Below are 13616 nucleotides of genomic sequence, written 5' to 3'. Positions count from 1 at the left end.
GTGTCCCAAATTTTCTGATCAAGGAGATTATGGGGCCAAAGAGGAAAGTGATCGATGATGTAGAGTGTGCCTAAGGAGAGTCACGTGGAGAGAAAACATTCTCTCAGGCTTTCACAGAGAGCACTTTGGCCAGGCAATGACAGTGACTCTTAAACATGGCTGACACTGACAAACAATCTTAGGTACAGGCTCTCAGGATAAATCCTGAGGGGATCCCACTGACCTTATCACACCAAAAAGCTACAACTCTTGTTGCATAGGTCCTCCTTTACCTTGGTCTTAACCATCCAGCAGAAAAGTAGAAAAATGAAATATAAAAAGTAAAGCCATGCTGTTATGTTGAGCTGTAGGGGACTCAGGTCAACAATTTCTGACATTGTCAGTGAAGCAGAAGACCCACTAATATTATGGACTATTGAACTCTTTTAGATTATTTTGCTGAGTTAACACACCTACAATATTCAAATAACGTAACTTAATATAAAAAGGGTATACAGATGAATGTCCATTATGTATCTGTGTAGTCAAAGTGGTTAGGATAGATATATAGTTACATTCTCTTAATGAATAGAGTGATTTGTTCTAATGGTGTTTGTAGACAAGATATCATTTCCAAATCTTGTACAGCAATTAACCACTGGGAGGAATGTATGCCATGTGTTAATTATTGTAACTGTCCTACCAATTTGATTTGAAACTATCTCATTGCTATTTGTTTATCAATAAAATTATGGAAAAAAACCACTACCATGCAGGAAAAAATAATTCATCACCTGTAGGATGAATCAAAGATGAACAATGTGAGACTAATAGGCATCAATGAGAAAGAAGGAGTCAACACAAATGATATTTAAAAAAGTATGGGCAGAAGTAATAGCAGAAAACTTATCAAATATGAGGAAACAGTCTGACATTCAGGTAACCGAAGCATACAGAATGCCAAGTAACCTCAACCTTATTCTAAACGCACTGAGATGTATAATAATCAAGATCCCAGAAATTCAGCAAGAGAATAATATACAGAAAGCTGCTAGAGAAAAGAAGCATATCACATTTAAAGGAAAACCCATCAGAATTACGGACGATTTCTATTCACAAACCATGAAGGCAAGAAAAGCATGGAGCAGAGTACTTCAAGTCCTCTATGAAAACAAATCCAGCCCAGACTACTATACCCTACAAAACACTCTTTCAAGTTTGATGGAGAAGTGAAATACTTCCATGACAAAGAAGAACTAATGAATTTAACGAAGACAAAGACGACACTACACAGGATCCTGAAAGATGTTCTAGAGAGAGAACAAAATGATCAGAACTCCACGAATGAGATCAGAAGCAACCAATTAAATAGGTCAAGCAATTAAACACAGGAGTAAAAGGAGTAAACAACAACAGGTAAATAACATGTCAATCATAAGTCAATGCATCTCAATTCTAACCATCAATGTAAATGGAATCAATTCACCAATTAAGAGAATCAGACTGGCATAGTGGACTAGGAAGCAAAATGCAACTATATGCTTTATACAAAAAACACATTTAACTCATAAAAGCATTCATAGGCTGAAAATCAATGATGAAAAACAATACTACATGACCCAGCACCTCATAAAAAAGCAGGGGTAGCAATCCTATTGTCAGACAGTCTCAACTTCAAACCAAGAGTGATCAAGTGAAATAAAAAAGGCCACTATATACTGGTTAAGGGAAAAATTCAAGAGGAAGAGGTAACACTCATTAATATGTATGCACCAAACAAGGGAGCACTATATAAAGCAAATCTTAATGGACCCAAAAAAAGGTAATATCCAATGCCACAATCCTAACAGGAGACATTAACACCTCTTTATCTCAAAAAGATAGGTTAATCAGACAAAAAATTAACAAAGAAATAAAAGAACTGAACCAGAGCTTGCAATAAATGGACTTGATGGACATATACAGAGTGTGCCACCCAAACACAGCTGAATACACATTTTTCTGAGCTGCACATGAGTCTTTTTTTACAATAGACCACATACTGGTCCATAGGTCATGCTTAAGTATATGCAAGAAAACAGAAATTATCGCATGCAAATTATCTGACCACAGCACAATGAAACTGGAAAAAAATGACAAAAGAAACTAGAAAAAAAACTAAATATATGGAAATTGAACCATACCCTACTCAGCAACCAATGGCTCACAGATGAACTTAAACAAGAAATTCAACAATATCTACAATTCAATGAAAATTCAAGCACAATTTACAGAATTTATGGGATATGATGAAAACAGTTCCCAGAGAAAAATTCATAGCTGTGAACTCATGCATTAGGAAAAGAGAAAGGGCACAAATAAACACGCTAATTTTGCTCCTTTAGCAACTAAAAAAGAAAGAGCAAACCAAACCTAGAGCCCAAAGACAGGCAGAAGCCATAGAGATTAGAGCAGAAATTAATTCCATTGAGATGAAGAAACAGTTCAAAAAATTAAGGAAAAAGAAGTGTTTTTCTAAAAGATTAAATAAAATTGATAAGCTCCTAGTGAACCTCATCAAAAAGAGGAAAGAAAAAATTCAAATGCAAGCAATAAGGAATGAAAAGGGTGTAATTACCACAGAACCAGTGGAAATTCAGAACATGATCAATAGTTAACCCATTACTTAGCCCAATGCTAACATAATTCTAAATGGGAAAATCCTGAAGTCTTTTACTCTTAGATCTGGTACAAGACAAGGATGTCCTCTATCATCACTCCTATTCAATATAGTTCAGGAAACATTAGCTAGAGCCATTAGACAAGAGAAAGAAATGTATAAGAATAGGTAAAGAAGAAGTTAAATTGTCATTATTTGCAGATGACATGATACTTTACTTGGAAGACTGAAAAAACTCCACCAAGAAGCTACTAGAATTATTACAGAAATTCAGTAGCATAGCAGGATACAAAGTCAATATCCAAAAGTCAATAGCATTCCTCCACACACAACAAATACACTGAGAGGGAAATTATACAAACAATAACTTATACAACAGCACCGAGGAAAATGAAATATCTTGCAATTAATCTAACTAAAGAAGTCAAAGATCTTTTCAAGGAAAATTACAGTAATCTTAAAAAGAGATCATAGAAGATTTCAGAAAACGGAAAGATGTTCCATGCTCCTGGATAGGAAGAACAAACGTTGTGAAGATGGCCATACTCCTAAAATTGCTGTACAGATTCAATTCAATCCCTATAAAACTACCACCAACATAACTCACAATCCTAGGGAAATTGTTCCTAAAATTTATTTTGAACCAGAAAAGACCTAGAATAGCAAAGGCAATCCTGGGTAATAAAGACAAGGTAGGAAGCATTACAATTTCTGACTTGAAATTATACTACAAGGCTACCATGATAAAATCAGCATGGTACTGGCAACAAAATAGACCTGAGGATCAAATGAATAGATTAGAACATGCAGAAGTCCCTATGAACACACTCAGCCACCTTATCTTTGACAAGGGGGCCAAACATACTCACTGGAAGAAAGATAGCCTCTTTTAAAAATGATGCAGGAAAGACTGGCTCTCTACATGACAAAAACTAAAACTTGACCCAGGTCTATCACCAAACACTAAGCTAAAGTCAAAATGCATTAAAGATCTAAACATTGAAAGAGAAAGTCTAAATCTCTTGGAAGAGAAAGTAAGAGGAACTCTTGAAGACAAAGTGGTAGGCAAAGAGTTCATGAACAAAAATCTAATCGCACGGGAAACACCTGAAAAATTAACACCTGGGACATGCTCTTACTGAGAAGTTTTTGCATGTCAAAAGAAATTACCAACCAAGTGAAAAGACAACCCACAAATTAGGAAAAAATCTTGACAATTAAGTACTCAGAAAAAGGTCTGCTCTCTAGAATGTATAAAGAACTAAAAAATACTAGGGTCTCAAAATTTAAAGTCCCAGTCCAGAAATGGGCATCTGAGTTGAACACACACTTCTCAGAGGATGAAGTTAAAAAAGTAAATAAATATATGAAAAAATTCTCCACATCACTAGCCATCCATGAAATGCAAATTAAAAGAACATTGAGATAACGTCTCCCTCCAGAAAAAAGGCTATTATAAAGAAATCACCCAACAACAAATGTGGGAGAGGTTGTGGGGAAAAAGTAAACCTTCTCCACTGCTGCTGGGAATGTAGACTGGTGCAACTGTCATGGAAATCAGAATCGAGACTCCTTGGAAAACTAGGACTGGATTTCCCATTTAAACCAGCAATTTCTCTACTGCGAATTTTCCCAGAGGATCTGAAAACATCATATCATAGTGATATATGTGTGTCTATGTTTATAGCAGCACAATTTGTGATAGCTAAGTCTTGGAAAAATACAAGACTCCCATCACCTGAGGAATAGATGAAAAAGGTGTGTTACTTTTATGCAATGAAGTATTACTCAGCTACAAAGAATGATAAACTCAAGCCTTTATATTTGAGTGGATGCCTCTTGAAGATATACTCATAAGTGAATTAAACCAGACACACATGTGTAAATATCGTATAGTTTCCCTAGTATAAGAACTCAAAAGAAGAAATACAAAAGAAAACAGGTATCCTACAACTAAAAAGAAAGCAAGAACTTAATGACTAGATAATGAAAGGACAGCAAGGAGAAGAGCTAGGAAGCAGACAGTGGCAAGCCATACAGTTATATGTAGAAGATGGGTAAGGCAATGATCCTCAGTATCTTCAGAAGATTTTTGAAGCTAGCAGTTAATTGGAAAGATTCTCACCCTGACCAACTAGAAATACTGACATCTATGAACTAAGCAACTGTACTGAAGATGGCAATTTGTAATCGTAGGTTCACTATTTGTAATAGTGTCTTTCATTCTAGTCTTCTGAACACAGACTGCTTGTCATGCATGCCAGTTGCTGCCATGCTGTCTTTCTGGTAGATAACTGTTCAAAAAGAAGGGGGTGATGAATAAAGGAAGGAGACTTGAAAAGGAATGTTGTGGGACTGTCCTTCTACAAGGTTGCTTATGACTAGATATCTGGCTTATGTGTGAACATGAGAATTATGTAATTCTTTATTCCTATTTTTAAAATATATTTTAATTTTTAAAATTATTTTTCATATTCTCTAGTGACTTAAAGTTTAGCATACAAATGCATAATGAAAAATAACTGTTCCATGTTATGCCTAAGATGTTTGATATTCAGACAGATAGGTTAAGCTTAAGGTTGTATGGTAATCACAATAAGCTTCTTTTCTGGAGGGTTAACAACCTAAGTTTTCAGACCAAAATATTAGAGAAAAAGGAGGGCCACAAGGAAAGCCAACATTTTGGCCCTATCTTTCCAAGGTCAATCAAGACTCAGGTCATATGAGAACTTGTAGTGCAACGTCATGTAACTCAGTAGTGTCCTAAATTTTCTGATTAAGGAGATTATGGGGCCAACGATGAAAGTTATCAATGATGTAGATTGTGCCTAAGGAGAGTCACATGGAGAGAAAACATTCTCTCAGGATTTCACAGAGAGCACATTGGCCTAGCAATGGCCGTCACTCATCCACATGGCTGACACTGACAAAGGATCTATAATCTGAGGTACAGGGTCTCAGGATAAATCCTGAGGGGATTTGACTGACCTTTACAGATCCAAAAGCTACAATTCTTGTTGCTTAGATCTTGCTTTATCTTGCTCTTGACCATCCAGCAGAAAAGTATAAAAATGAAGTGTAAGAAGTTATGCCATGTTGTTATATTGAGCTGTAGGGGACTCAGATAAAAATTTTCTGAAATTACCAATGAAGTGGAAGACGCAATACTTTTATGGATTAGTGGACTCTTTTAGAATATTTTGCTGAGTTCAGACACCTATAATATTCAAATAACAGAATTAAACAAAAAAGGGGATACAGATGAATGTTCATTTTGTAGCTGTGTATTCAAAATGGTCAGGATAGATATACATTTACATTCTCTTAATGAATAGAGAGATTCATTCTAATAGTGTTTGTAAATAGAATATCATGTCTGCATCTTGTACTGAAAATAACTACTAGGAAGAGAGAATGTAATGTGGTAATTATTGAAACAATCCTATCAATTTGATTTGAAACTGTCTCATTGCTATTTGTTTCTTAATAAAATTTTGGGGAAAAAAGAATACAAATAGATGCCTTGAAAGAGAAATAATTTGTACAATGTGAAGGAAAAACTAGGCTGAGGAAAAAGACAAATGAAAGGAGATAAATACAGTTGTAAGTATATATGCAGTATAGTTTGGATGATTGTACTGTCGATTTCTGCCCCTCTTTTGAAAGGAGAAGTTAATTGTTTTCCTTTTGATTCTTTTGAATTTCTTTCAGATTTTAATTATTCTTTTAGATTCTCACACTAGTGATTTAATAATTATAACTATTTTGTTATTGTTTTGTTTGGTTTTTCTTTAAACCAATCTTGCATGTTTATATCTGGTAACCTGAACAACTAACTTGAAGATAACATCATGAAATACAGGAACCGTTTTTGAATTGCTATGACTATTTTTAGTGAAATTTATATCATTTCTAATGCTACTTCTTTGTATTATTACTTTGTATTCTTTTAAAAAAATAAATAAAATACCCCCCCTTTAAAAAAGTAAACTTAATGATTCAACAATGAATATGAGAGAAGGAAGAAAAGATAAGAAAAAAGTAAGGAGGGAAAATATTCAAGTGTATAGACAGGATGTCTGAGGTGATTATGCTCAAAATTTCCAACAGTTGTTCTTTAATAGTTGTTAATATTTAGAATTTTACCTTGACTAATGCTGTATGCTGATATCTATGATCTGAGTAATTACATCAAGGACAGCAATGTGTAATACAAACCTCATGACCGAATGCCTTTCATCTTGGTCTTCTAAATGCACATCATTTCTAATGTCTTATCAATTATTATACCTTCTTCTTTTCTTTCCAGTACAGAGGATTGTACTCAGGACCTTGTGCTTGCCATGCCTGTGCTTATTCTACCGAGCTATTTCCCCTGCCCTTATTATACTCTTTTGAAAAAAAAAAAAAAAAAAACGACAAAGATAAAAATTAAGATTTCTTGAAAGCAAGCGCCAATAATCAATTATTTTCCCAAGAACTGTTAATCTAAGCAACACATTTATGATAAAGTTAGGTAATATAACAACCATTGTTAATTAGTTATTCCTGTTTTCAAAAATCTGTAACATATGCATGGTTGTATGTTACCCTGTTTCTGTTTTTTTTTCTATTTGTTTTTGTTTCTGTTTATACTCTTCAAAATTAAGTTAAAATTTAGAAAAAAAACAATGTTTGTTTCTTATATATTGTCGTCTTCAAATTAGTTATTCAGATTACCAGATATCATATTTATTGGAGACTTTAATGCCTGTTTTTCAAAAATCTCCAATCAAATCTTTCTGCATATTTTCTATTTATTTTATTTTGTTATCATTTTCAGTTCTTAACATAGCCCTGATTTAAAGATTTTATCCATGTATTAAATGCATTAAAAATATCCCCCTCTACACCAAGACTCCATTTTCACCCCTGAATGAACTTTTAGATTAAAAAATTGATAATTATTACATATCGAATTTTCTTGAAAACAAATTTTGCTTCCTATTTAAGAGATTTTTATCCATCAAAAGGATATTTGTTCCTCTACATGTTGTTTGGAAACTTTTTCCTTTTATATATTTCATATTTCAATCAATTCACATGAAATTTATTTTGTATACAGTGTGAAGAAAGGATTTTCTTTCTCTTCAGTGGTTAATTAATGACAGCGTTAGTTTTAAAAGGCCATATTTTGCTATGACATTACAGTGTCACCTTTGTCATAAATCAGTTGACAACATATGTGTAGATTTGGTAGTTCAACAGTTTATTTGTTTATCCATTTTAAATTTTATTTGTATAAACACTTTTGTATTAATTACATTGCACCATGCCTCTGAAAATTGAAAGAAAGACAATTATGCAATGACTTCAATGAAAGTTTCTTTCTTGATCTTAACCATCCAGCAGAACAGTATGAAAACAAGGTACAAAAAGTAAAGCCATATTAATATGCTAAGCTGTAAAAGGCTCAAGTCAACAACATCTGACATTGCCAGTCCTACGGGCAACCCACTACTATTATGGACTACAGGACTATATTGGATTATTTTGATGAATTTATGCACCTACAGTATTTAAATGACCATGGAATACCCTTCTCTGACAAAGCTGAACAAAAAAAAAAAAAAAAGGGGATATAAATAAAGGACAATTTTGCACCTGTGTATACAAAATAATTAGGATAGATATACAGCTACTTTTTCTTGACTTAATGAGAAGAAAGATTTGTACTTATAGCGTTTGGATAGGATATTTAGTCTGCATGTTGTCGTATGAATACCTACTATGAAGACAACAATATGTGATGTATTAATTATTGTAACTGTCCTACTAACCTGTTTTGAAACTGCCTCATTGCTATTTGTTTCTCAATAAAATTAATAAGAAAAAACATTTATTACTCTACAACACATAAATATCAGGAAATTTTATATTGAACTTGGCTGCCCATGTCTGTCTCTGACATAACTGTCTCTATAGCTCATAAAATCTGTAGGTATTTGTTATTAAAATATAAGCAAAATATTAAGTTTCAATATGCTATTTACTTTTTAAATTTTTATTTTCTAGTTACAGAATTAATAAACTTCAAAATGTTGTATTCAAAACATGAATGGGTGGCAGGATCATTAAAATCTGATCTTATTCTAAATCATGCTAATGAAACAATGACAGCAAAACTTCAGAGACCTAATAAAAGTGAATAGTTCTTATTTATGATTCATTCCTTTTGGAAATTAGATGTAGCCATACCGTGGTCTTCATTTTGGGACTGTAGCTAAAGCAAAGTTGTTTAAGACTTAAAGACTGGTCCAAAGTACCATGTATAAATTTTTTCTTTTGTTTTTAAAAAAGTACATTTCACGATCAAACCTGACACCCCTGGAGTAGAACTTACTTCCTCACATAAGGAGGAACCCACAGCAAGAGTTTCTATATGTTCTAAATAAATAGCAATGAAATCAGTTTCAGATTGTACTCAGTGTATATGCTTCAAATTTATGTATATTTTGGCATTAATATTCTATGCCAATTTTTCATTATTAATTACTTGTATTCAGTTTCTTTATTTTCTTTAATCACTATCGATATGCACAGGACAAAAGCAGTACACTGTCTAGCAGGCTTAAACTGAAGACCAGTCATCCCCTGAACCGTCCTTTCTTGCAGGCAGGTAGTCAGCCATGAGTGGCATATGGTAGTCTAACACCACAGTCAATATGTAGCCTGTTCCCTCTACATGTGTTCAGAATACTTGAACTGTGCCAGCTGTTTTTCCAGCCCCAGAACTCTGGGCATGTCAAGCCAATCACTGAAACTGGGTGTGGCGGCACATGCCTGTAATCCCAATACTGGCAAGGGTGAGATAGGATGATCACTATGAATCTGAACTGTGTAGTGAGACACTGCACCAAAGTAAATAAATAAAAGATTTTAAAACTTAAAATATAAACAGAAAAAGAGAGTGGCACTGGTTTGAGTATGAAAGGGCCTCAACCAACTGAAGGAGGATCCAAAGTGGAGAGGGGAGCACCACAAACCTTAAAAGAGAATGAAGGGCTTTCCATCCAGCAGGCATGCACCCTGACTGCTTTGAGTGCTCTTGGATGGATCTGTCCATATCATCACCTGCTTTCGCCCATATTCACTAAGTCTCATTCACTCCATAATCACTAAAGAATGATGGGAAAATAGATTCACAATCCAAAATGCAAAATAGGACAAGTGTTAACCATAAATATGCAACAGCAGGGCATAGAACAAGAAACCCGAACAGAGAAACTCATTGTTGCTCACACTGTTTTCATGGCCTGGCTTGACTATTAGTCATCTCCTACTTTGAAACAAACACATTTTGCTTTGGAACCACCCTCTCACTTAGACCCTCACCATTCATGAGGCAGTCCAGGAGAATTCTTGTTGGGTGCCCAAGATGAAGAAAGACAGGTGACACTGTTTTGCTTGATTCTGAAAACCTCAGGAATCTAGTATACACGATGTGGGAAATACCCTCTTAACAAGAGTTTAGTAAAGTGAGATTATCATACTGTCTGCTGCTCTCCAAAGATACTTTCCTTTTGTTTTCACGTGCTACACTGAGCCCCTTGGGTGCAAGACAACTCCCAAGCACCTACTAGGGTTATGCTTTATGTTTGTGCAAAAAAAGAGGAAATTTCTTTTCCATATAATCTTTTCCTCAAACTTAATGTATTGCCCTAGTTGCCTGTGTCATTCAAACTCATACTATTCCCATGTCCTGCATTTATATTTTAGTCCCCTGTCAGATAAACTAGTGCTTTTAGACAAAGATTATAACTTTCATTTCTGAGGTTGAGGAGAAAAGCCAGCTCTAAATTAGTATGCAGCCTGTACTGGGTCCTAACAGATAACAAAATTGGAGTTGACAACTCTCTTGGGATCTAAAACAGGAATAAAGTTCTGGCAACTTTTCAGGAGTTGACTAGAACCTACTGTAGAAAATCTTGGCTGACTATTAAATTTACTTTTGGATTCCAATTTGAGTTGGCATTTTTTTTTTTTGTTTAATTGGTCTGCTTAGAACATTTCGTGTGCACTGGAATGGTTATTACACTGAAATTTCAGGGTTAAGTTACTTTTCTGTTGCCTCCTGTTTAAAATAGGCTACTCAAGGCCACTTGGAGGTCTGTTGGTCAGTCAGTCCTAAATTGAAATGTAGACATCTATAAATTTACTCAGAGTCCAGGAAAAAAAAAAAGTGTACTAGGATATTTTAAAATCAAAGCAGTGACTAGGCCTATTATAAATAGAAATCAATACTTAAGATAGAGAAAAAAGCATACAAATTTTATAAATACAGACGTATATTTTTGTCTGAATAGATTTTAGGTGATAAGATTTTGTCCTAGCAACATAGAAAAATAGAACACTCAAAATCAATCAAAGAAAACTTCCCCTCACAACCCTTTGACACTAATTCTGTGGTAATATTTGGTACCTGCCACAGACTAAACTCCTTCAGAGAGTCTAGGTTAACCTTACTCAATGACCTTGGCAGACAAATTAGAAAAAATTACATATAGAAGACAGAATTCACATGCTTAAGCTAAGAGTAGAATAGACTCCCTGTGATATTTGGTTTTGCATGAACTCCTAGGATATCTGGACCTCATTCAGGAGAAAATTCACACATTAAGGACAAGGTCTCAACTCCATCCTGCAAATAGTGGTGCATGATGTGCCTTTTGCCACTGGGATGCACGTGTGGTGGGGAAACTTCCTCTATTGTTGCCATGAGCCGTAGTCACAAGGGAAAGTTCAGCCTTCAGTATCTTAATCAAAGTTCCTCACAAAGTCTTCAGTCAGCTGATTCACATCATGTAAACTCAGATGTGAGCAGAGGTAAGTGGCAGCTGCCCTAGGGTCAGAGTAAAGGGACTCAGGTTTCTCTATACCTGCCATGAGCAGAGGTGGAAAGAGCTTGGCAGGTTGGTGTAGTGGGGCTACACCTCATGTTGCATGTGCCTCATGTTGCTCATCTTTCTGTGTTTTATATGATTATATCCAGCCTCCCCAAATTAGAGCATCCCTGTGGAGACTTGAAATCAGACCCAAGTGCAAGACTGTAAGCAGGTGGTGCTAAATGTGCTGAGGGGAAAGACACAACATGCCTCAGTGACCAGGTGATAGATGCCCTGGAAGCTTCTGCAGGACATCCATCTGACAGCACCACTCCTATGGGAGCTTTCTTATTATTTCTTTTTTTATTTATTGAGAAACAAATATTAATCAGACAGTTCCAAGCTGATTAATAGGATATTTTCAATAATTAATACATTTCACTTTGTTACCTTCTCAGTGGTCATCCACGGCATAAGAAGCAGCCAGGACATCCTGTCCAAACACTACTACTGTAAATCCTTCCTCTCACTGAACCAAGAGAAAACAGCTGTACACCTATCCTGACTATTCTGTACGTACAAATACAAAATGGTCCTTTCTCTGTATTGCCCCTCTCTGGTTCAGTGCTGGGTATTCCAGTCAGAGATGGGTATTCGATTGGCATCTAAATATTATAGGTGCTTGAATTCAGCAAAACAATCCAACATAGTCCAGTAGTCCACAATAATAGTGAGTTATCCGCAGAAGTTGTTGACTAGAGCCTTTTACATCTCAGCAAGTTAGTATGGCTTTACTTTATATACCTTGCTTTTATACTTTTCTGCTGGATGGTTAAGACCAAGGTAAAGTAAGACCTATATATAACAAGAAATGTAACTTTTTTATCTGATAAGATCAGTCAAGTCCCCTTGAGATTTATACTGTAACCCTGTACTGCACTTTGTACATCCTTTGTCAGTGTCAGCCATGTGGATGAATCAGGGCCATTGCTTGACCAATTTGCTCTCTGTGAAAGCCTAAGAGAATATTTTCTTTCTAGATGACTCTCCTTAAACACACACTACATCAACAATCACGTTGCTTTGTGGCCCCATAATCTCCTTGATCAGAAAATTTGGGGCACAACTGAATTACATGGTGTTACAGTATAGGTTCTCCTATGTTCTCAGACTTCGCTGACCTTGAAAGGGTGAGGCCAAAATGTTGGCAGACCTTGCAGCCCTTCCTTTTCTCCAATTTTTGATCTGCAAACTTAGGTTGTTAACCCTCCATAAGAGAAGCTTATTACCCTGCAACATATGCAGTTTGGTTTACTCTAACTGTCTAATATTCAAACATCTTAGGCATAATGTGGAACAGGTATCTTCCATCAAGTATTTATATATTGAAATTGAAGTCCTTACAGAATATGAAGAAAAAATTAAAAATAGGAATAAACACATATTTTACACAGAAATTTAGAAATGTAATCATATACAGCATTGTAGCAGGACAGTCCTGTGATAGTTTTTTTTTCTTTTTCTTGGGTATTTTTTTTTTCATTTATTTCTATGGGAGCTTTCTTAGGTAATTTCAAACCAGAGTATCTCCCTTCCCACTCAGTTTTCCAGGGTGCTAGAGGACTGGCCTGAATTTCTACCCCTCATACTCTTTTGAAACAAAGGAGAAAGCAAGACCCCTCCTCTGCCAGTCAAAGGCAGATACCCAAGATACTGCACAGGTCCTTCCTTCCAAGGAAGAAAAATGTACTCCAAGTGCCTAACAGGTTGTTTCTTGGTAAAGGTCTCCAATTTGGTTTTATAATAAGGAAAGAAAATAACGATTTTCTTTAATAATCTATAGACATTCCCTCCCTTTTTGATTTTTATGAGTCTATAGTGTTAACTGACAGAAAAGGCATTCAAAACTAGCTTAAAATATCAGAGTAAATTCTGTTGTGACATATGAGAGTAAAAGAGAATTCTTTAATGATCCCTGCGGGGCTGATCTGACTTGAAGATTTGGATTTACAGGAGTTCACTCCGCTTGAGTGCAACTGTTTCCTGTGTTCCATTTGTTGTCTGTTCCTCTGCCTGGTAAACTGGCAGGTTACTTAATTAACTGGTTAAGGCAC

This window comes from Octodon degus, unplaced genomic scaffold (genome assembly GCF_000260255.1).
Source record: "Octodon degus isolate 3935 unplaced genomic scaffold, OctDeg1.0 scaffold00115, whole genome shotgun sequence".
NCBI classification, from domain to species: Eukaryota; Metazoa; Chordata; class Mammalia; order Rodentia; family Octodontidae; genus Octodon; species Octodon degus.
The sequence above is the reverse complement of the archived record's forward strand: the minus strand, read 5'-3'. Positions refer to the sequence as shown.